This window comes from Pseudorca crassidens, chromosome 15 (genome assembly GCF_039906515.1).
Source record: "Pseudorca crassidens isolate mPseCra1 chromosome 15, mPseCra1.hap1, whole genome shotgun sequence".
NCBI lineage: Eukaryota > Metazoa > Chordata > Mammalia > Artiodactyla > Delphinidae > Pseudorca > Pseudorca crassidens.
In genome coordinates this window covers 64422375-64447156 of record NC_090310.1, presented here as the reverse complement: position 1 = coordinate 64447156, position 24782 = coordinate 64422375, and the positions used below count along the sequence as shown (strand labels likewise).

Below are 24782 nucleotides of genomic sequence, written 5' to 3'. Positions count from 1 at the left end.
CGTATGAACACTTTTGCAAGAGTCAGCATGTACTGTGTCCTGAGTGTGCACATTGTCCCTATTTCTGGGAAGCACTTTACTATGGCCCAGATGACTGGAAGTTTACTCTTAAGACAAGCACTCCTTCCCTTGGGCCAGACTATTATTTTGGCGCATTCCATTAAAAAATAATAATAATTAAAAAAAAAAAAAAAAAGGGAACAGGTTCTTACAGGAGTATATGGAAACCAGGAATCTAGGGCTGGTAAGTAGGGGAAAGAAGCCAGGAAGTAAATTAAGAAAAATCTGAGAGAAGAACTGGGGCCTGGATATCAAAAGCTTTGGGTAGGGTGGGGAGCCAAGCAAAAGACCTAAGACAAGAGAAAGGGAGTGCTTCAGGGGGCTAAGAAGATATTTTGATAGGAGAAATTATTTCCTACATTTGTAAAACAAATTTTTAAAAAAAATAGTACGTCCCAGGGACTTCCCTCGTGGCGCAGCAGTTAAGAATCCACCTGCCAATGCAGGTGACAAGGGTTTGAGACCTAGCTCGGGAAGATCCCACATGCCATGGAGCAACTAAGCCCATGCACCACAACTACTGAGCCTGTGCTCTGGAGCCTGCGAGCCACAACTACTGAGCCCATGTGCCACAACTACTGAAGCCCGCACACCTAGAGCCCGTGCTCCGCAACAAGAGAAGACACTGCATGAGAAGCCTGCGCACCACTACAAAGTGTAGCCCCCACTTGTTGCAACTAGAGAAAGCCCACGCACAGCAATGAAGACCCAATGCAGCCAAAAATAAATAAAAATAAATTAATTAAAAAATAGTACGTCCCTATAAAACCTCTGGTGTTTAGAGTAGAGCAATCTCCAGGGCATACAGGAAGACTGACTGAAAGAGGTGTTTCTTTTTCTTTTTATTGTTTTTTTGGCTGTGTCGCATCTTACTTGTGGCACGCAGGATCTTTCACTGCAGTGCGCGGGCTCCAGAGCACGCAGGCTCTCTAGTTGAGGTGCATGAGCTCAGTAGTTGCGGCACGCAGGCTTAGTTGCCCCACGGCATGTGGGATCTCAGTTCCCTGTCCAGGGACTGAACCCGTGTCCCCTGCATTGTAAGGCAGATTCTTTACCACTGGACCACCAGGGAAGTCCCTGAAAGAGGTGTTTCTAAAGTGATATCTTCCTCAGAAGAGGGAAGGAAAATAGAAGCTAGGTTCTCTAGGCCTCCGGGGTGACAACCGAGGCAGGAGTGAGCAGCCACAGGACATAATCTTAGCATAACAGCTCCAGGTTCAATCAGGCAGGGCTCACCTGCAGGCAGTCTCAAACCCATTTCTGCTACAGTCAGCACTTGAAGATGCACAACTGCTCATAGACAGTAGGGAGTATAAGACTGGCCATAGAGCAAATAGTCCTTGTCCCAGGAGCCACGCTTGCCAATCTGTTTTAGTTCTGTCCAGCTTGCCCCCTAACCTCTTGGCCTCGAAACTCTAACTGCTTCAATCTTCGTGAGGCCTGCTTTTCCCAGCCTGGATCAAACACCATGGTCCTGCAGTTCTAGACTCCTTCCAGTCACAAGAATACCTGACCTTGACTCTTATGAGTGGCTCTATTGTGTGTTGCCTATGCCCTGGCATAATAAACCAACTGGCTGTGTTGCCATGGGGGTTAAAAAAATTACCTGACAACATAATAAAAATGCAGCCAAGTCACAAAATGACTCAGTAAAACCCACTTCTACTCCCCAACAAAGACAGGTGTCAGGACGCCCAGCATATCACAAAAAGAGGCCCTGGAGTGCAGCTGCCTTCTTAATGACAGGTGACATTAGCGCTCCATGAGCCCAATCCATGTCCATGTATGAGAACACTATACATGCCATAAATAGATGAAACTCAATCCAGGCAGTCTCTAGGCTGCCTGGAAGAATGTCCAGAGAATACAACAGACCTGCAAGACAACCATTCTTGCCTCTGCTTTTTCTGGGCAGCTAACAGCATTTCTCCTTCCTCAGCTGAAGCTGCCTCCAGTTTCCCCTTTCTCCTTCCCTGAAAGACCAACCCCAAAGGAATCCTCAAGGGAGGCACAAGTAATTACTGTTTTCTTTTCTCCATGCTAATGAAACAGTTGGAAGGTTCCCCTTCCCCCTCTTGCGCTGGAAGCGAGAATCTCAGGCTTTATAATCTGTAACCAACACACCAAAGCTGGGGCCAGACAGTGCTCTGCAACTGAACTGTACAGAAGATGGCTTTTTGTCCCTGATAAGACCAGAGCTGGAAGAGGCCCCACCATTTTACAGAAGGAGTGGTAAGACCAGAGTGAGAGGATCTGTCCAAAGTCACAGAAGGAAGGCAGTGGCAGGGCCAGAATCAGTCTCCTTACTCCCAATCAGGGCACTTCCCACATCATCCCATCCCACATTCTGTACTAGACTTCCTCTAGTACAGAATAAATTTGGAGGTGTCCTCAGTGTACCTGGAAACTGGAACTACAAATTTCAAGTTTACATACCAGTTTTTGAATAGGTATTTAAAAAGCAATGACAATGCTCTGCAGAAGTGGACTCAGTCCCAGAACTGGGGTTCTGGGGCAGAAAGCCGGGATCTGAGAGACAATGCCAATTTTACCCCAAAATTTAAATCACAAGTAGATGGTCAGGCAAAAAAACAATCTGTTAATTTTAGTTGGGATTCAGCTCGGTTACATGAAGACTGTAGATACCAAGGGTGGGGTCAGAACTAGCCTTAAGAATGAATTTCAGGTCTGGCAGATAAAAGACCACTTTAGTATAGAACACTAGGACCTCATATTTCACAGATGAAGAAATCGAATCTAGCACTATTTTTTTTTTTCATACATGTGTTGTTTAGAAGGCACCCAGTCTCAGGTGTTTTTGTTCTAGCAGCCCAAACGGACTAAGACACATGGCTTTATCCTAAATGTCAGAGGACTGTCTGCTAAGGAGACTGACCAGTGATTATCTTACTTAATTTTCTGGCCAACTGTCCATGTCATTGCTTCTTATCTCAGGGTAATCACAGAGTTTTGTCCAGAAAACTAATTTTGGGGGGAACTTCTCTCTTTCGCTTGGTGGGGAGTATTTGTCCTCATTTTTATTGGGGTTACCCCATTTATCTGTTTTTATCTCATCTTTCAGGAATTCCTCATTGTTTTATCTATTGGGAGTATTTCTCCTAGTCTTCCAACTATGTCACAGATCTCTAGCAGACGATCACTCATGCCAAAAACCGAATCTGGAAACTGGATTAAGACAATTTCGTAGTTTAAATAACAACACCAAAAGGGAGACATGTCTTTAAAAAGAATTTAACAACCGACAGATATTTGCAAAATCTCAGTTCAGTACTTTATACAATGGTTATCCTTCAAAACATACAAACTGGGATCTGCCATAACTTGTGCTGTGATATCCCCAAGTGACATCTCCCCTTGTTGCAGGAAAGACAGTGGGGCACGAGAGGATGCTCACGTCCCAGGTCTTAGGCGAGTCCCTGGGATGGCCGCCGAGTGTGGGTTCTTGAACAGGAAAGCATTCAAGAGCGAGCCAAACTAAAATGAAAGATGGTTTACTCAGGGAGAAACAGACTCCACAGACAAGAGTGTGGGCCATCTCAGAAGGTGAGAAAGGCCTCGAATCTAGCACTATTGGGTGCATTACAAGGAAAAAGACCCAGGGTGAAGCAGCAGACTGAAGGATGCTATGGCTCAGAGCTAGCCATGACCTGCCTGCCTAGCCATGGTCAGAGAAAAAGGAAGACAGAGCCTCTGGGAAAAGGAGCCAGCATATGCAAAGGCTGTGCTGAGAAGAAAATGGTTCAAGTTATTAAACTGGACTAATTTGTAGAATCTAACACAATTTTTAAATCTTTTTTATTTTTTTAACCTGAAGACAGAATGTCAGCCTCTAAAATCTCTTCCCTTCCCTCTCACTTCTATCCTAGCTCTATCACTTCAGGTTGGAGTCAGCAACTCAAATCCAGTCCTCAAACAATTCTGACTTCAGGCAGGAAATATTTAAAATAGTCTTCACCCTAACTCCCATCTCCTACCCATACGGCCTGGATGTCAACCCTTCCTCTCTGTTCTCCTGTACTACAGAGTTGAGTGTGGCGTTCCTTGTGGTATTCCAGGATATTGCCACTGCTGACCACCAGGCTTCAACTTCTAGAGGGCACAAAATCATGTACTGTATTCTACAAATGGCCCCAGGTCCATGTGAGAACGCCTGCCTCAGGTCACCTGCCTAACACCTCAAGCCCTCCTAAGACTAAAGCCCAGCTCTGAATCCAAGACTAAGCCTTCCCACCAGTGTCCATTCCTCAAAGACTTCCTGCCAGCCTAGACTTATTCTTGAGTTTGCCACTCTCCCCATCCTTCTGCAGGGAAGGCAGCATGGTATAGTAGAAATACCACGCATACAGATCTGGGTTTGGGCCCTGGATCTGGCCACCTAAACCGGGTATCCTTAAGCATTATGATTTACCTGCTCCCCTATATCCTCTTAAGAGCTTTGATTACTGTCTGTTTTTTCCACCACTCTCCCCTATGGGAAGAGGGAATATTTAGGTATTTCCCTGTATCCTCAATGAGTCAGTCTCTGTCTACTGAACGATCCTCTAAAACTAAGTTCCCACATCTGTAAAATGATATCTGTGATGATATCACCTGTCTCAGAGTTATGAGATAAAGGAACACAAAAAATGTAAATTGCCTGGATCAGTGCCTGGCCTTTATTCTTATACTCTATCAAGGATATCAGGGCCAAATGTTTACCTGTACTGAACTAGACTGTCCATCCTAGAGACACCATGCCTGCTGAACCCTAGGGTCAGCTGGACCTGACCTCCAGTGTCTGTTCCACTTCAGTAATTAGACTGAGTGCCAGTTCCTAGAACCTTGCCAGTAAAAACAGCTAGAGATATGACTATTCTCCTCACAGTCAAAGGCAGTGAATTGGAAGCAAATGACGTACATATATACACAAATACTCTAGATTGAAAGGAGGGGAGAACACAGGATAAAAGAAAAAAAAGGGAAGAGGTTGTGCTCTGAAGTTGAGGTCTTAAAGAAGAAAGCCCAGATCCTAAGGGGTAGCTGAAGTCATATGAAGGGCCAGGAACATGAAACAAATTGGCTGAGGTCACACAGTAAACTAAAGGAAGAAATGAGTTTGGAACCCACCACTGCGGTCTCCCATCTAGTGATTTTTCCTATCCACCAGGGTAGATGCACAACATTCTAGGAAAAAGGGAGTGAGTCATAAGTGAGTCATAAGGGATTCAGTGTAGTGGCAGGGAGAGACGCATAAGGGATATCAAGTGGTACTTAACATAGTTTCCTGCTTTGAAAGGTGACTGAGAAAGAAATCAATCCAGCCTTTAGTTTTGCAGGGGGCGAATATGCTCTGGAAGTTAAAGGGCAGTAATAAACTCAATCTGGCCAGAACAAGTGCCAGCAGTTAGGGAAGGGGAAGGGCACAGGATGTCCTCAAACTATCATGAGCCCTTCTCCCACAACACCAGCGGCTGCCCACCCATCCCCAACTTCACAACTCAAACCGTAAATTAAGTTCCAGGTTTTCTAGGATACCTGTCCTTTCCAATAGCGGGCCCTCAGATTTATAAAATGGGGGGGTGAAGTATAGAGAAGTAGCAGAATAAGAGTTCTGTGCCATGAGGAAAAATCTGATTCTTTTCTTTGTTCTATTCACAATATTCACCTGAACTTCTGGGAAAGTAAGTGATTTGCCCAAGGTCACACAGCTAATAAGGGCAAATCAGGACTTGCCTGCATCCTGTGTCCTTTGTGATATGGTGACTTTCAGCAAATTTGACCTTTACAAAGTTTTGAGAGGTAGGTAGGGCAGGTGTTCTCTGCTAAATCATGCTGTCCCTTCTTCTGAAAAGTCTCATTTGACACCTCCAATTCATTTCCAGCTTAGTCCTGACATTTATCTCCTCTTCCAGAACTTTCATAATTACCTTCTAACTCAGAGGTCAGCAAACTTTTTCTGTATAGGGCCAGCAGTCTCTGTAGTATTCAACTTTGCCAAGGTAATATGAAAGCAGACGTAGAGGAACAAATGAGTGTGGCTGTATTCCAGTACAACTTTACAAAAAGAGGCAGCAGACTGATTCAGCCCACAGGCCAGTTTGCCTGACATCTGTTCTAACTAATCTCCTGTCTCCAATCACCCTGTCCCTCAATCCACCACACACACTCATATCACAATCCTACACCCTCAATGGATCCCCTTTGCCTACAGGATAGTTTAAACTCTACGTCATCCTCTATCATATCCTTCCCTGCACACTGTACTCCATCACAGCAGGCTGTCACCCGGCAACTTCTTACCTTCCACCATGCTCTTCCCTAACACCTGCAATGCCCTTCTCCATTCCTCTGCCAATATTACCTATTTCAGGGACAAGCTCAAATGGCAACACCTGTGAGAAGTCTTTTCTGGCTCTGCCTTACATAATTAGTCACTATATGGCTATCCCTCACCCACTACTGTCTCCCTACTCCCCCCACAATTCTAAGCTTCTCAGGGGCATGGAGTGTGTCTTATTCAACTCTGTATCCCTTGCAGTACCTAACATAACACCCAGTGTCCACTGACTGAACAGGCTTCTGGGCTAAGAGAAAGTCATTCGAACATGGTAATCTTTGGTTCTAACAGAACCATGAGATGACTCACAGCATCAACAGAGCCTTCAGGCTGCTTCAGGGGCTGCCTGCCTCCCTCCCTCCCCATCATGTTCCCTGTCTGGCCAGGTAACTAGTTAAGGTACGGACCAAGACCAGGCATTTCATTAGGTGGCTTCTAGCCTATGCTGATACATGTGAAGAGAAGAGGGATCCTATTTTCAGAGCTTCTGGTCCCTGACCTCAAACTGTATCCTTAATACTAGCTATAAACTGATCCCAGATACAGATTTAGCCCTAGATCAGCAGACAGCCTTCTAACAAGTGCAGATCCCCCAAAGACAGGAGATTTCACCCCGGGAAAGGCTCAGGGCATTCAATCCAACCTCAACTGAAGTGAGAACTCAAAGGTATGTGGTAAAAATCATCAGAAGCATCTCCTCTGGATACAAAGGGACCTCTACTGAGATTAAGGGGTCCTGAACAAGCCTGTAGCCTACAAGTAAGACTATCCTAGCTTGAGCAAGCTGTGAGGTCAAAGACTAAATTGCTAATGGGGAAAAACAAAACAAACATACAAAAGAATTTTTCTCCTAAGCCCAGAACAGAACAACATTCCATCTGGGTAAGTAAGCTTGTCACAGGCATGGGGTACTTAGCATATCTGCCATTCCAGGATTACAGCTGTCAAGTTTTAATTAGGGTAATTAGAGTTAAAAATGTAATTTCATTTCAGGGATACTTTGAACAGATTCCATTAATTTCTTTTTTAAAGGAAAGGAGGGGAAGGCAAGCAGAGGATTTTGCCATCAGAGAAGCAAAAGCCCTGTGCCTGAGCCAACGAACTTTCAAACCACTGCCAAGAACCCCCAGCATCTCTGCAGGCTTGGCCCAGAGTGCAGAGGGCTGCTGCTCTTCAGCTTTCCTCCCTAGTTTCCTCCCTGAAACTAAGTTTCAGTCAGCATCTGCTAATAAATCCACCTTCTTCTCCCTACCTGCTCCTGTGTTACTACCATTCAGTGACTACTATTACAGCCTTAGGGCTGTAATAGTGAGGGGCAAGGGCTGTCAATCTGATTGGCTACATGTTAGGGACTACTCTAATGTCCACCCCTTTATCAACTGTTCCTGGACACATCTTTATGCTTTCCTTTGTGCTAGTTCCCTGGTCTGGAGTGTCCTCCTTGCCTTGCCTGCCTCTACTCTTATTACTCTTCCTTCAAAGCCAGATCAAAGTTATCTCCCCCAGAAAAACCCACTTCCATGCCTCTGTGATCCCAGAGAATCCTGCGTATGCCTCTATTAAGGCACATACAGAATACTATGGTCTATTTCCCTGTTTGACTCTGATGTTAGATTGTGAGGTCTTTCAGGGCAGGGACTGGGTCTTTATCAAGGAATCCTTAGCTAGCACTAGCGCAAGCCCTGACACATAAGAGATACTCAACAAATATTTGTTGAATGACCAGCTGTAGGGGGAATTTGGTCTGAGCACACTGGTAGCTGAGCACATTAAGCCCTCGGGTTCTACAACGCATAGAAATATCTGGTCGTGAGTCCCTTCCCCCTCCTTGCATAGGGGCCAGTTCAAAAACCTGACTCAGCCCTCCCACTGATCCCAAATGATGATTGATCTCTCCCACCAGAGACTGCTCATTCCTTAGGGACCTTGGAAAGGAGATGAGAAAGCCAAAGCAAGCAGAGCATCTCCCCCCATCCTCCTCAACCACTGGTTTTAAGGGATTTCCTCCAGTCTTTGAAGGGTTCCAGGGAGAAGGCCTCAGCTCCAGTTCAGTCTGTAGAAGGGTAAGGGATGGCCCTGGTTTTTTTAAAAAAAAAAAAAAAAGGGACTTCCCTGGCCGTCCAGTGGTTAAGACTCCAAGCTTCCAATGCAGGGGGCACAGGTTCGATCCTTAGTTGGGGAACCAAGATTCCACATGCCATGTGGCGGGTCCAAAAAAAAAAAAGGAAAATTCTGAACAGAAAAAGATTCCAAATTAAAAAAAAAACTCATTGGCTTGGAATCAAAGTGTTGCAAATGCTCAGAAATGCTGTAGTGCAGTACAACAGAGAACATGCTATGTGACATAGGGCAGCCAAGTCACTTCACTCCAGTTTCCTTTTCAACCTATCCCGGTAAGTTGTTAGGGGAAATGAACATACAAAGAGGCTTAACCCAATATTAACACTAAATGATGCTGCCATCTGAGGGGGCCTGTATTATGTACCTAGCACTATATTATATATGAGTTTATAAAGGTGAGGAAAACATATCGATTTCACAGTAATCAGATTCTCCCCAGCTAGGAGTACTCCTCCAGCTTCCTCCCAGGCTCCCCAGGCCTGGCTGCAGGCCCATATCGATCCACTTCTAATTAGGAACTGTGGCAGTGCTTCTGACAGAAGGTCAGGGCCCAGGCTGCCTCTGCTGGCCTCTGGCCAAAGCCTGAAATGCCTTGGCCAAGGTAGACAGAGAATGGACACTTTTATCGTAGAAAAGTATCCCAGATTGAACTCATCATAAAGCAGCATAAAATTTTAGAGCTGAAAAGGTCCTTTATGAGCATGAGCTTTGTTATATTACAGTTGAGAAAGCTAAGGTCCAAAAAAAGATAACTTGTCCAAGGTGGTACAGAAAGATAACGCAGATCTTCTCACTTCTAGTTCCTTCCTCTACATCAGTATTTCCTAACCTGGCTACACAACAGAAGGACTCTGGGAACTTGTTAAAAATACAGTCTTCCAGGCCCCACCCTAGAAAGTCTGATTTGGAACATCTACAGTGGCTCTGGCTCTTTTGCCAGTATATGATCACCTTCCAATAGAAGTGAATGCTGAAATCACAGGATCCAGTTTGGAACTAGGCTCAAATACACCTTGGCTCATAACAGTGCCATTTAGAAGCAATCCGCTATTGTTTGAGCCAGCCCTCCCCCACCTCCACAATAACAGGGTTACTCTAGAGGCCTTAGTCAAAGGATCTGTCATAAATGGTTCAGACTTCCTAATGCTAGCTTGGCTGTCGACAAAGATATTTCCTTTCAAAACTAGTCTGAAACTAAAATGTCTCTATGAAGATTAGAAATAATTAAGGAGGGAGATTTAAGGAATAGTGGGAGATGGTGTGGTATTGAGTGTATGGGACTGGGGCATGGGCAGATGTGTCTGTATGTAGGGGAGTACTTGTGTGGATACGTAAGGGAGAGGACAGCGTGGTGTCTGTAAGACAGGCTTGCAGATACTTTCGTGGCACACACAATTCTGTGTATCTAGGTAGAAAACAGTGGGACAAGGGTATAGGAGGATAAATGTGTGGGTATAAGGTGTAAGGGAGATAAGTATTGGTGTGTACGGAACAGAAGAAATATGTGCACCTTTGTAACTCAGTTGTGTGCGTATGTGTTGCAAAGCATACAAACCTGTAGGGACAGAAGGGAGTGTGTATGTGTCTGTGTGACCCAGAGACCTGTATGCATGAGAAAACAGACCAATGAGCATTTCTGACTCAACCAGCCCTAGCTTTGCCTGAAGGCTCATACCACTCGAGGGCAGGCCTGTCTGCAGAAATTTCTCATTAAAATTGACATTTTGACAACTACTAAAAAAAATAAGATGATAACAACACCCCCACCATAGTGGGAGGTAAAAAAAAAAGTCAATGCCAATAAAACATAAGAGACAGATGAGAAGCAATTATGCCATGATTACTTCTCAGCTTCACAAGAGGAGGTGGTATTTGGAGTTAAATACTGTGTAGCTGATTCACATCTCAACCCAAAGGCCTGGATTTCCTGGGTTGCCTGGGGAAGAGGGCAAGAAAGAAGGAATTAGGTGGAGAAAGGTAAACAATAAAGCTAAAAAAACAAAAAACTGGAGCATTGGGGGGACTTCCCTGGTGGCACAGTGGATAAGAATCCACCTGCCAATGCAGGGGACACAGATTCAAGCCCTAGTCCGGGAAGATCCCACATGCCATGAAGCAACTAAGCCTGTGCGTCACAACTACTGAGTCTGTGCTCTAGAGCCCGTGAGCCACAATTACTGAGCCTGCGTGCCACAACTACTGAGCCCGCGTGCCACAACTACTGAAGCCCGCACGCCTAGAGCCCATGCTCAGCAACAAGAGAAGCCACCGCAAGGAGAAGCCCAGGCATCGTAACGAAGAGTAGCCCCCGCATGCCACAACTAGAGGAAGCCCACGTGCAGCAATGAAGACCCAGCACAGACAAAAAAAAATTACAAAAAAGAACAACAAAAAACTGGAGCATTGGGAAGACGAAAGAAAGGGAAAGGACTGAGAAGAAATCAAAAGTAAAAGACAAGTGGGTCACGAGAGAGGGAAGGAAAGAACAGAAAGAAAAAAGGTAGAAAAGACGGGAGAAAAGAGAATTTCCTTTAGGCTGGCCTAAAAATTTAGCACACATTCTAGAAAGAATTCTAGCTTAGGGCAAGAGTAAATTAGTAGGTGGGGCCTGACCTCTGTACTCTCTCATTGCTTTTACTCTAACCATTCCCTCCACCTGGAATGTTCTTCTCACCATCTTTGCCAACTGAACTTCCCCTAAATCTCAAAAGAAATATTCAAATACTACCAGCTTCTAGAAGCTTCCAAGATTTCTCTCAGAAGTTATCTCCAAGAACTTCCATAAACTGCCAGAGCACTTTATCATATTGCACCTATAGTATTCACTCAACCGAATACCACAGGTATCTATGTACATATATTTCTGTCATTCATTCTGCAAGTACTACTTGTGCCAGGCCTGTTACAGAGACACATGGGAAACAGAGATAAACAACACACTGTGTCTTGGTTCATAAGGTCTCAATTTCAGGAATGAAAGCAGATTCAGGTGTGATACAGCACCAGAGTACAACTACAGAAGTAGAAGCAAAGTAGAAAGAAGATCAAAATTAATTCTGCTCATGGAGTGATCAGGGAAAGCTTCACTGAAGAGGTAGCATTTGAACTGGTACGAAAAGATGAGTAAGAGTTTGTCAGGTAAAGACAACAAGGAGCCAAAAGAGTTTCTACTCAGAGGGAATAGTCAAAACAAAGTCATTCTACTGAACAGGAGCACAGGGAACAGTGGGTGTTAAACACTGTGCTGCTGACAGAAGGCAGCAAAGAGAGGTGGCACCAGACTATATGAGCCTTATAGTCAAGTCCATAGTTGAGATTTTATCCTTTCCAACCTGGGGTGGAGGTGGGGAAGGAGAAGGGACATTTTAAATACATATAATCTCCTTTATTTAGTTGCCCTACTTTAGAGCAAGTCCTCTCAAAACTCCTGGAAACCAGGTCCAATCCCAGGCTCTGCCTACTGCAGTGGCATCACAAGAATTTCGCATGGAGGAGAAGGGCAACAGTGAGAGAAAAAGAAAGGACGGGGGCGGGGGGTGCAGAAGGGAGGTAGCAGGGTTCAAGGAGGAAGGAGCTGAAAGGGAAGAAAAAGAAGAGGAAAAGAAGAGGCAAGGAAGATACAGGAGGGAACAGATCTATCTTGGCACTGAGGCTTTTTGCTGCTGAGCTGTCCTCTACATCTTTCTAGGTAGAAAGAATAAGGTCAATATGATGCTAGTCACAGAAATAGACCCTTTGCACCAAGATGAGGCTGAGCATATTACTGCCACCTCAACCCTCCCTTTTCTTAGGATGATAGGGCTGTACTAAGAAGTGGAGTTTGCCCAGCTCTACCAACCATCCCAAAGTATGCCAGGAGCCCCTAGCCCCATGCCCTAAGAGCATGAGGCAGGGGCACCAAACAGAAGTCTAGCGTTTGAAGCAGGGGCCTGCCCAAGACCTAAGGCTGCTGCTTAGGTTCCTAGAGGAAAGCTCTGTTACCTTCTCTGGACTTTATTTCAATCTGCAAAACAAGGGGAGTAAATGTGATGCTCTCTAAGGGCTAAGATATTACAGAAGCTGCTATCCACAGAGAATGATATTTAATGTGGGAATTTTCCTAACCTATCAAGTCTTAACTTCATTCTTTCCACTCCGACCTATGGCCAGTTTGAAGCCAAGAAGCCAGACTCAGAATGGAAGCCAACCCTGACACTATCATCCATGTGGCTCTGTCCAAAGTCTTGTTCTTGCCCAGACCTGTTTATCTCATAGGTCACAAATGGATGCTTAGGCCCAAGGATGTGTTTTGTCTGACCCACACATTTGTTTAAAAAACAAACAAACAAACAAACAAACCTGAGTTAACTGCCAACATTTAAAATCAGACCTCTTTTTTCTAATTAGATTTCTAGCTTCTCTTAAATATATCAGAGATCTGTCAACACTAGACCCTCTGGGGTAAAGGTTAAAGGGCCTATTATAATCCTGTAATTTATTTGATGCCTTCTCATTTTATCTAAAAAATTTATGCTAACTTATTATCCATTCCATAACATGACTTAATGTAAGAGTAAACTTATAAACTACTAGTAATAATATTTAAACTAATCCAACTACAAAAAAAAGATTTGAGTACACTTCAGGAAGGTATATGGTTTATCCTGTGATTTCATGTGTCCCAGTCTGAGAACTCCAACATAGTTTATCCGTTCACTCAAAAAATACTTAGGTCCTGTGGTAAGTGCTGAGAAAACATTAATTAACAAGACAGATGTGGATCCTGCCTTGGTGGAGCTCATGGTCCAGTGGGACATAATGGAAAGAAGCCATACGGAACAGAAGGCACAAAGAAACACTAGACTGAGGATCTCAAGTGTATTCCACAACCTAGGGACCCCTTAGGCAAGTTGTTTAACCTCTCTAGACTTGTTTCCTTGTCTATTAATTGGGAAAGTTTAATTAGGCAGCTGCTGCTGAAAAGTCACTCCCAGCTCCAAATTCTACTAGTATCACAAGAACTTAGCCCAATACCCTTTTCAAGTTCCTAACACTTATTAGCTTCCTCCCTTTATCTGGGAAATCATGATCAGTTGTCATGGAAATTACCATGGTTCTCCACATACTGGATGATGATGTTACAGTAATTACAAGAAGCCAAAGGGAACAGGCAGCAAGAACAGTCAATTACTCAGAAAGCCACCTACTTTCAACACACAGGAGCTGCTCTCACTGCAGCTAGGGGGAAAAAAAGACCAGTTACTAACTTAACTTATAAGTAAAACAGTTTTGATTTATATTAGATGTTGTGGTTTCTTCCATGAGATGGCAGACTTCACCCCAGCCTGTGAGTTGTTAGATGCAAAAAATGCCAATTTTACAAGGACAAGGTTCACTGAGACTTGACTACTTTGCTGTCCTTATGAAGTCCTAAGACAAGCCAGGAGACAGACTTTCTAGGCAACAGAGGCACCAAAAGTTCCTGGTAAAATAAGATAATTCATCTAGTCCCAAGGACTAAGAGCACTGTAACTGGGTTAAGTTCCTTCAATATTAGAGTTCCATCTAGTGCTGAGTTGGCCCCGAGGGACCAAGCAGGTAGCAAAAATAAGTACAGCTGACCAAGTGTTTCAAAGAAAGAAGTGCTAGCCTGGTGATAAATGGCAACAGACGCTGGGCTTGGGTAGCAAAGAAACAACAGGAAATGGTGTGGGCTTTGACAAACTTGAGAATAAATATGTCCTATCTAGAACAGTCAGCCAAGAAGGAAGTAGCATGTGGAATGAGGGAGAGAAATGAAAAACATGATTCTGTAAACTCAAGCATTTTGCCAAATTGGCCTGGTGCCAATTATGATACGAAGAGTCCCTGGTGCCAGGCTCAAGGAGTGAAGCCTGTAGAATAACTGGGGACTATTCCCACTCCTGTGAATAGGAAAATGCTCATGGTCAGTATCAGGATCCAGCCCCTTCTTCTTCCTCAAAAATCCTACTCCCGGGCTTCCCTGGTGGCGCAGTGGTTGGGGGTCCACCTGCCGATGCAGGGGACGCAGGTTCGTGCCCCAGTCCGGGAGGATCCCACATGCCACGGAGCGGCTGGGCCCGTGAGCCATGGCCGCTGAGCCTGCGTGTCCGGAGCCTGTGCTCCGCAACGGGAGAGGCCACAGCAGTGAGAGGCCCACGTACCGCAAAAAAAAAAAAAAAAAAAAATCCTACTCCCTCTTCAGGAGAAATCACTCACCCTCATAGCCCACATGCCCAGGCCTCTGATCTCATACATAGTATCTCCACTGAAAACCCTAATGTTCCCAGGCTGGGGTCCAACTCAAAATAAATACAGTTCAGGCTAGACACAATCCAAGACCTGCCAGTCTGCAACCTCTGATCCAGAGCGTAAGATCCTCTGAAAAGATCTGGAACAGAAAGGACTTAGGAGTCCCTTAAGTACTCTTTAACTTTGGTCAGAGGAATTGCTTTTCCAAGGAGCTATCCAGGGTCCTGGATCACTTGGCTCCTGAGCTTTAGAATCCATGATTTCACAGCCTTCTCCTCTGGCTTGATCCACTGTCAAAGTATTTTTTTTAAAGACTCTAAAAAGATATTAGGTAACTATTATATGCAAGGCACTCCAGTGATACAAATGCCCTAAACTTTACTTCTCCTGACTTTTGACTTCACTACCTGTATCAGTTGTACATCAACCTGGACCCCAATGCCACCTGTCTGCCACCCAAATTACTACAGACCGAAAACACTGCTCTGCTTGACTCTATTCCTATATAACACATTCATTTTAATGGCTTGGTTAGCCAATAAGATGAAGGTTCAGAAATAAGATGAAGGTATCTCAAAAGGATACTTTTAAGAGTCTTCTCCCTGGACTCCACAACTAAAAGTTCCTTTTCTTTGCAAAACAGCACAACTGCCCCATTACGGTCGGATGTTCTTGGGAGTAAACAGTACAACGCTAAATGTATGCACTCCCCTGAATCAAGATGGCATTCCCCATGCTTCACTCCATCATTATTCTACCATCTCCAGATTCCATTTCCATAAAAGCAATAATACCTTTGCCAAATAGAAAAGAAAAAAGACTAGCTGCCCTTGAAATAGCAACTCAATCCAAGGAGGGAAGGTTTATTGCTGGAAAAACTTTTATTTATCAGATCCCTCAAGCTGGATTTATGAGCAGGGAGAACACAACAAAAATGGTTTTTAGGAAAAGGCAACTGGCAGCAGAGAGGGGCATGGCTTGAGAGAGGGCAAGACAGGATGTAGGGAGGTTAGTTAGGAATCCTATGGGGGATTAAGGATCCTATAGCCCCGCAATGGCCAAAATAGGCTCCATGTCTGAAACGGTATGGTCCTCAGTCCCTGGCTGACTACGTGCTCCTTGAAAACAGTCTTATTCATATGAGTATCACCCACAGCATCTAGTATCATGCCGTCAAATGGTGGGCACTAAAATGGTCACAGGGACACAGAACACTACTTCTGTAAGAGCTCTCAATGCACACAAAGAAACTAAGGCCCAGAGAACTGAAAATGATTTGCTTAAGCTCACAGAATGGATGAACGGTGAAAAGAAAAGAGCATAGGTTTTGAAGGCAAGAAGGTCTGTTCAAATCCATGGTTGCTGTGAGGCCCTGGGCAAGTTACCCAAACTTTCTCAGTCTGTTTTCTCGTCTGCAAAATAAGAATACCTATTTTTGTAGGGCTGCTATGAGGATTAAGAGATACTGACCTCTAGATACAACCACAAATCTACAGGAAACACAGAGGACAGAGAAACATATTAAACAAACCACAGATTTGCAATGAGCAAATTTCTACAGGAAAAACAATCCAACTCCTTCAACAAATAAAAGGGGAAAAAGATGAACTTATAATTAAAAAAGACTTAAAAGACATAACAACCAATTACAATGTATGGACCTTATGTAAATCCTAAGTCAAACTGTAAAAATAAGATTGTGCCATTTATAAGACAATGGGAAATTCGAACACAATCTGGATTTTGATGGTATTAAGGAATTGTTAAATTTTATTATGTGATAATGGTTGTGTTTTAAAAAATCATCTTTCAGAAATATATTGTGGGACTTCCCTGGTGGCGCAGTGGTTAAGAATCCACCTGCCAATGCAGGGGACACGGGTTCGAGCCCTGGTCCAGGAAGATCCCACATGCTACGGAGCAACTGAGCCCGTGTACCACAACTACTGCGCCTGCGCTCTAGAGCCTGCGAGCCACAAGTACCAAGCCCGCATGCCACAACTACTGAAGCCCACATGCTAGAACCCATGCTCCACAACAAGAGAAGCCACCACAATGAGAAGTCCGCACACCACAATGAAGAGAAGCCCCCGCTCGCTGCACAGCAGCAAAGACCCAACACAGCCAAAATATAAATAAATAAATAATTTAAAAAATACACCGTGAAAGCTTTTTAACAAAAGAAGTATCTAGAACGGTGATGGTTGCACAATGATGTGAACATACTGAATGCCACTGAACTATATAACTAAAATGGTAACTTTTATATTACATATACTTTACGACAATAAAAAGTTTAAAAATTAAAAAAAATACATTGTGAAATACTTAAGGACAAAATATCATACCCACGTTTCAAAGCACAGGATGAGAAGTATGTAAGGGTATAAATGAAATAAGATTGACCATGAATAGATAACTACTGAAGCTGAATGATGGGTACATCATGCTTCATTAACCTATTCTGTCTACTTTGTATATGTTTGAAATTTTCCATATTAAAAAAGAAGATTTGGTTAGGTTTAAATCCTGGCAACTCCATTTACTAGCAGTGTGACTATGGGCATATTTCTTAACCTACTGGTATCTCAGTTTCTTACCTATATGATGTGGAACAACAGAACCTACTTTTTACGGTTGAGGTAAGAATGATTTTTAATATATACTTAGGTATATTATATTTAAATTATATACAATATATATACAATATATACAAATTATATACAATATATACAATTGTATATGTATACACAACATATACAATATGTTGAAACTTTATATGAAATGTCTGTCTTATACATTAATTTTACATATAAGATATGCCTTAAGATTATATATAAATTTATATTATAAAGGTTACACACACACACACACACACAAAAGGGCTCTCAGCACATAGTAACCGTCAGTAAATATCAGCTCTATTAGTATGAACACAAGGCACCAATATGCTATCTCAACACAGTGGGCACCCAAGTCATGGCAGCTTTTTTTTTCTTGGCTGCGTTGGGTCTTTGTTGCTGCGTGCAGGCTTCCTCTAGTTGTGATGAGCGGGGGTTCCTCACTGCGGTGGCTTCTCTTGTCGCAGAGCACAGGCTCTAGGCACATGGGCTTCAGTAGTTGTGGCACACAGGCTCAGTAGTTGTGGCTTGCGAGCTCTAGAGCGTAGGCTCAGTAGTTGTGGCACATGGACTTAGTTGCTCCACAGCATGTGGGATTTTCCTGGACCAGGGCTTGAACCCGTGTCCCCTGCATTGGCAAGCGTATTCTTAACCACTGCGCCATCAGGGAAGTCCCATGGCAGCTATTATTAATATAAATGGCAGAGTTAGGTCTAGAACCCAGGTCAGATTTTTAATCAAGTACTTGACAAGTCTCCTTGACAGAAGGCCTAGATACCCTCTGGTCAATGTCCCCACTGGCAGCTCTAACACCCCCAGTGTCCCCTGACAAATACCCCAGGACCTAACACAGGTTCAGGAGCTGACTAATGTTTAACATGCCTCTGTGGGAGCAGGCAGGGCCACCCTGTTTCCCAAAAACAGGTAATTTAAGGTACATTTTCTAGTATTTGCTGACAGAACAAAGAAGAAAGACTCTAAGACATGATCAGTGTTCACACCAGCCTTCAAAGTGATTTGGTAAAACTACAGAAAATAAACACCCAGCTAGGGTCTACCAGGCAGGATAAAAGCTGACAAAGAAATGGTAATTTTTCCAAGCAAATATACAAGTAATAGATGAGTGCTGAGAGACTAAGTTCTTTAGGTCCTGGCGTTCCCCTTCCTCCCCCTCCATTTTAAGAGAAGACAAACTCTCTTTCGACATACTTCAAGTATGACTGTTTGCTGGATTAATTTCTTCCCCGAAATGATGTAATTATAGGCAAAGGGGTCATTCTCATCCTATCAATTTAAATACAAATTGGCTTGAGTACATTATTACCTTTTCCACCTGCTCCAGGAGACTATGAGAAGGTATCACCAACCCCCAAATTATGGGACATGTCCTCCCCACTCTGCTCATTAGCTGGAATATGGATGCCGCTTGATCTAGTTGCTCATCTGTGTTTCCGCTCAAGTTGTTCCCGTTGCACAGAATGTCCTCTCTCCATCTCTGGAGCCTAAATCTCCTGTGATCATACTTTCTGGAAACAAAGTGGGAGGAGAGAGAAGCACTGCAACTGAGAAAAGATATCCGGGCGCTGCTTCTGGGTAGTCTGTGAGATTTGGCCAAGACATAAAAATATTGGTGTTTCATAATTTATAAGCACAGCAAGACAGAATATTAGACATTGGGATGGTCCTAGATAATACATGGTCACTGTCCTTATCCTACAAGGCCCAGCTCAAATGCTCAGTCCTCCATAGATGTTCCCTAGGCACCACACACCCACAAATGAAGCAATCTCTCCCTCCTCTGAACTTACCAATCACTTTACCCCTGTATGGTACCACCTGAGAGTTCCTATCGTGGTTCTTACAATTCACTTCTCTAACTACACTCCAACAAGAATGACATAAAATAAAAAGATAATGCTAACTGTTGACAAGGACATGGAGCAAAAGGAATTCTCTCATACATAGCTGATGAGAGTTTGATCTGGTATGCTTCTGAAAACTGTTTGTCAATAACTACTAAACCTAAAACACTCACTGCTGCCCCTTAACAGTTCTGCCTATAGTCCTTTGCTCCATCATTGCCTCTGTCTAAATGCTTCTAGCATTCTTTCTCCCAATCCCAAGACTGGTCCAGACCACTCTTCCTGATCACCCCAGCCCAAAGAGATCTCCCCTTCTATAGAAAACTCTGCTATTTACCTATTACCTCTGACAAATGACTCATGAATTCTTCACATATAAATTGCATCATCTGGTTTTATAATGCACTTTTAGTAACATCTAACTTGCTCTTCACAATAACACTGTGAGGAAGGCAAGATACAGATTATTAACCCCATTTTATAGATGAGAATATGGAGGTTCAGAGAGGGGAAAATGACTTATTCCAGTTTTCCTGGCCAAATTAGTTCCAGGGAACAAGAGTAAGACCTTAGTCTTCCAAACCAAGCTCTCTACACCAAACTGCCTCATTATCAGCTACAACTTCATGATTACCTTGTCTCCCCAAAGAGACCACAGGTTCCCTGAAGACAAGAGTATGCTTTACACATTTTCATCCCTCACAGCACCAAGGGAGGACTCAGTGGGCTCCATACAGTTTGGCCAAATTGATCTCAATATTGTCCCCAACCTTTGAGGACGAACACAGGCGTATTTCCTCTTCTTCTAGACCTCCCAGGCAATGCGAAATTGTTGGAAGAAATCATGAGCACAACACAGCATCCCAAATAACACTTTTTTTTTGAGAATAGGGACAAGGGAAGAGGAAGAGCCCTTCAAGACAGGGTAACCTCAACGTTCCCTCCATTTCCTAGGGCTCCATGCTGCAAAGCATTCAAAGAAGGCTGGCAGAGATAGCAGCAATGGGCTTCAAGAACCACAGTTTAGTCATAATTAGTAAGTCAAAAACTGACCAAATGGGAAACCCCGGCGGTCCAGTGGCTAGGACTCCATGCTCTCACTGCTGAGGGCCTGGGTTCAATAACTGCTCGGGAACTAAGATCCCACAGGCTGTGCAGCATAGTCAAAAAAATGCCAGAAACCACACCTCAAATAATTCCATTTGCAAGCAAAATAGCTATTTTATTTCAAAACTGAGTATAAAATTTAATTTAATATGAAACAATTTTCTTCATTCCTAAATAAGAAGCTAGACAATATCAACCCTTTCTGGAAACCAGCCAAAGAACTGATGTGAGAAGAATAGGGAAAGCACTAGGCAGATGTCTGGACACCCAAACCTGAAGGACAATGCTGTCCCCTACCCTAAGGTTCTTGACTTTACACACTGGCTGCTGGACACGTCAGCAATAGAGAAGAAAATCTAGATAACAGGCAGAAGAAAGGAAGAGAAGGAAGGAAGGCCAAAACCAAATTGGAACACTGGAAGTCAGATACTCAAATAGGTCTCCTTGCCTAGTGATACATCCATCAATTCTGCCATTTCCAGTCTGAACCCTCAACCAAAACATACAGGCCAAGGAAGCACGGGTAAGAATAAGCTAGGACCTGCTGTACTTATCTGTCTCTCTCTCCAGACTGAATGTAATCTGAGGGCAGGAATCATGTATTGTTTGGTTTGTATGTTCTCCATAGGGAGAACACATAGTAGGTACTCCAAATTCCTAGAACAAATGGTTGAACTTAGGGATGGAAAGCAGTTGGACTTCCAAGCATAACCTTACTACAGCAGCTAGGTAACCTACTTAGCATGGTAACTACCTAACACCCTAATTTTAGTTAACTTTAATTGGTGTGAAAAATCAATTTAGGGTGAGTCTTTAAGGTATGAAGAAAAGTTATTCTTGTGTTCAACTGATTCAGGCACAGCTATCATTATATTGAGAGCACCATTCCTCAGTGTCAGCTTACAACTATCTGGAAGAACAAAGTCCCAAAGCCTTAACACGGTCTGTGTAAGCAGCAAACAACATTTGACTTCTCAGTGTAGCATGATCATACCTTCCAGAAAGGAAACCCAGACCCAGAGAAATAATGAGTTATGGAAATGATTCTTTTAAATCTACTGCTCAGCTTGCTTTCACTAGCACAAAGAATTACAAAGGAAACTAGACAAACAGATCAACAGACACCATGCAAACACGTTAACTAGGCTTAGTGAAATTCTTAATAAAACAAACAAACAGGAGATAGCTAAATACCAGATAAATGCCTCTGGAATGAAGAAAACCTGGCCAACGATAGGTTGACCAGGTTGTAAATCTGACCTTGTAAATGAGAATACTTACTTGGAATAAGGCAATGATTCTTACCTTGACAAATAAACAGAACTCTTCAGTCTCTACAGATGGCATTTCAAGGGCCAGGTAACCACAGCAGAGTATCTACCTCATAAAGCCAAAGCTCTAAGGAAATGCAAATTTCTGGTCTAGTGTTTTTCCAGTCCTAGTGGTGTTTGGGAATCTTATAGTGTTGTTTTTTTTTTTTCCTTTTATCCTATGATTTTAAACAGTTTGCTACATATTTAAATATAACTTTTTAGTCTTGGACTCCAAGTTTGTCCAATGGGACAACAGCTCCACGTTTATAATGGAACTCAGTAGACAATTTGGTAAATTCATCTCACAAGCAATTTTTCAGCAATCTGTCCACTCTAAAAAGCAATATCCATCTCTTTATATACTGAAAGGTATCTGCGAACCCAGAATTTAACCCTGTGAGATACTCTCAATACTCTAACAAAGCCCCTTCTTCTTCCAGAAATGAATTCTCAAGCCACTCCCATAAAACCAGACATCAGCCCAACCCCCTTGTTTTACAGACAGGAAGACTGAGATCCCAGGGAGTAATAGGTAATTACAATTAACATGAGTTTGGCAAGCATCAAAGGCCCACTGAATGCTATTCCCCCCCAGTGGAACTGCACTGGGCATGTTGGGAGGATGGCCAGATTGGCACTTTAGTCAGTGGAGCACTCCAAATACATATGTCTGAGCCTAAGAAAACCTGAGTATTCAACCAAAAACTCCCGACCCCTACCCCAGCATGGAGAGCAGGGGGCAGTAGGCAGCCTGAACGGCTCGTTGGGGATGTAGACCAGAACCCAGAGATAATATCCCAACCTTCCTCCCCTCCTCCCAGGAGGCACAGCAGATTTATTCATATGGAGGCCATTATGAAGTGACAGAAAGACTGAGGAAAAAAGAAGGGCTGTAGAAACAGCCAGAAGACATAACTAGCAATACTTGGGCAGATGCCTGTCTCTAGTTATTCAATAATTATTCCTCATTAGAGAGGAACTTCCAATCCTTTTTCTGTACCCAGGGCTCACCCTTTGGCCCCCTGATTATTTTATGAAGCAACAGGGCCAGAGAAGGAAAGGGGCTTGGCCAAGCCCATACACTGAATTATTAGTAGCAGGGACCAGACCAACTATCCTCAGGCTCATGACTAGGCTCCCAGTTTATCCTACTGCCCCTTTCTCTCTAGTCCTGAGAGTCTGTGAGCTGCATCCATCATGGGTCTGAAACTTTCCTTACAGTACCCAGGGGTCAGTTGTAGGACAGCAAGCTAACATTACTACTGCCATCATCTCTCCTCCAGTTGTACATTTTATACATAAAGCTAAAACTGAATAAAACTAGGTTTTTAACAGACACTCATGTGAAAACCCTATCTCCACCCCAACATCCCTACTACTGCCTAAGGAAGAAAGGGGAGGAAGAGGAAGCGGGAGGGAAAAGAAAGGAAGAAAATACCTCTCCAAGAGATATACTGTCTGAATCATCATCTAGAATCATAAAATGTTATTGCTAGAAGGGACCCTGGGGGTCATCTAGTCATTATTTTTCATCATTATTCAAATGAATAAACCTGGCCCTTTGAGTAGGTGTAGACTTTTGCCACCTGAGGAAAAGACTGGCACACAGAGCAGAGTCTCCTGACTCCTGCCCATAATAAGAATCCTTCTTAGTCCCTCCCCATCCTGTCCCACCCCACTCTCTCCCCTCCACTACAGTACCTAAGCTGAGATCTGCTGCCCTTTTGAATGCAAGCTTCTCAAGCTATGTTTTATTCATCTTTGCTTTCTCAGTGCCTAGCAGAGTAAGCAGAGGTGAATTACAGAGGGACACTAGCACATGGGGAGAGCAATGCCAAAGAATGTTGTCTGGAGAAAACATAAGCTTTCCTTGACTTTAACATAAGCAGTCTTCAGAGCTGTGCAAGGTCTGGAATGTCTAGGTTCTAATTATTTCCTCCTTTCCAAAACTAGTGTCTACAACATTTTAGCCAGGGATAGTTATCAAATTTGCTGTGCCATACTCTCCCTCACCCGTTTCCCCTCTCCTCCCCTTGGAGAACTATGATCAATAACTGGATGAAGGTAAATGAAAGCAGATGTAATAAGACCCTGCATGAGAAATCTTCCCCCCACCTTCTCCTGTGTCCTCACCTCAATAAACTGCATCCCCATCTATACAACTGCACCAGGTAGAAATCTAGAAGTGTTCCTTGATTTCTTCCTTATCCTCCACGCCAACAGTCTTTGATAGTGTCTCACAACTTAATTCCATCTTCTTTTCTACACACACACACACACACACACACACACACCCTTCATTGGAAACACCATCACCTCTTACCTGCATTACTGCAAAAGCCTAACTGGTCTCTTTGCCCATGGTGCTCTAGCCCTCCAATCCACTCCCCAAAGAGCCACTGATATCCTTCTAAAATGCATACAGGATCATGGTCCCCTCACCAAAATGAAGTCCAAACTCTTCAACCTGGGCAATAAGGGCCTTTCATGACTTGGCCTCTGCTCTGCCCACCTTGCCAGTCTCATCTTTTGCTACATCACCCATCTCATGCTTCATGCTCCACCCAGAAATCTTAAACTTACTTAACCCCTCTGGGTTTGCTTCCTCACCTACAGAATGGGAATTATAACAGTATGTACCCCTCAAGATGGTTATGGAAAGAAATGAGTTAACACACATTAAATGCTTAAAATGGCATCTGGTAGATATAGTAAATGGCCAAAAGTCTCACCTATTACCACCACCATCTCTAGACTTGCTATTCCCTTCTGCCTAGAACAGTCTTACCTGTCTCCTCCTCAGCTCCCCAAATCTCCTCTTTTCCTAGCTTAGTCTTTTCTCTGAGGTCTAGGCCTAGCCAATTTCTCCAATGAACCACCCCACCCTGACCCTCCAAGGCTGGGTTAGTTCCATTCCTCCGTGCTCTCATGGTGCTTGTTCCTGTCACAACACTTCCCACACTGCCTGTTTCCTTGCCTGTCTTCCCCCTGAGACACCCAAATTTCCAAGCTTAGTATAGTGCGGAGCAGATGTTTAATAACTGTTCTGTAAATGGAAAATTTTCCAATAATGTGGTGCCCAATGAAACAGAATCTCAACGGGTAGCCT

The 24782-nt window shown here is 43.6% G+C and overlaps 1 protein-coding gene across 12 annotated transcripts in view; it reads right to left on the bottom strand.

Annotated features, from left to right (window-relative positions):
- RALY (RALY heterogeneous nuclear ribonucleoprotein) overlaps positions 1–24782 on the bottom strand; it is a 79541-nt gene that overhangs the window by 50919 nt on the left and 3840 nt on the right. For 2 of the 12 annotated variants that reach the window (XM_067707858.1, XM_067707854.1), the window contains exon 2: positions 5337–5410. The exons of the other annotated variants lie outside the window; for them this stretch is intronic. The gene's annotated coding sequence lies outside the window, so the exon portion shown is untranslated. The remainder of the gene's footprint in view (positions 1–5336; positions 5411–24782) is intronic. 12 annotated transcript variants of the gene reach the window in all.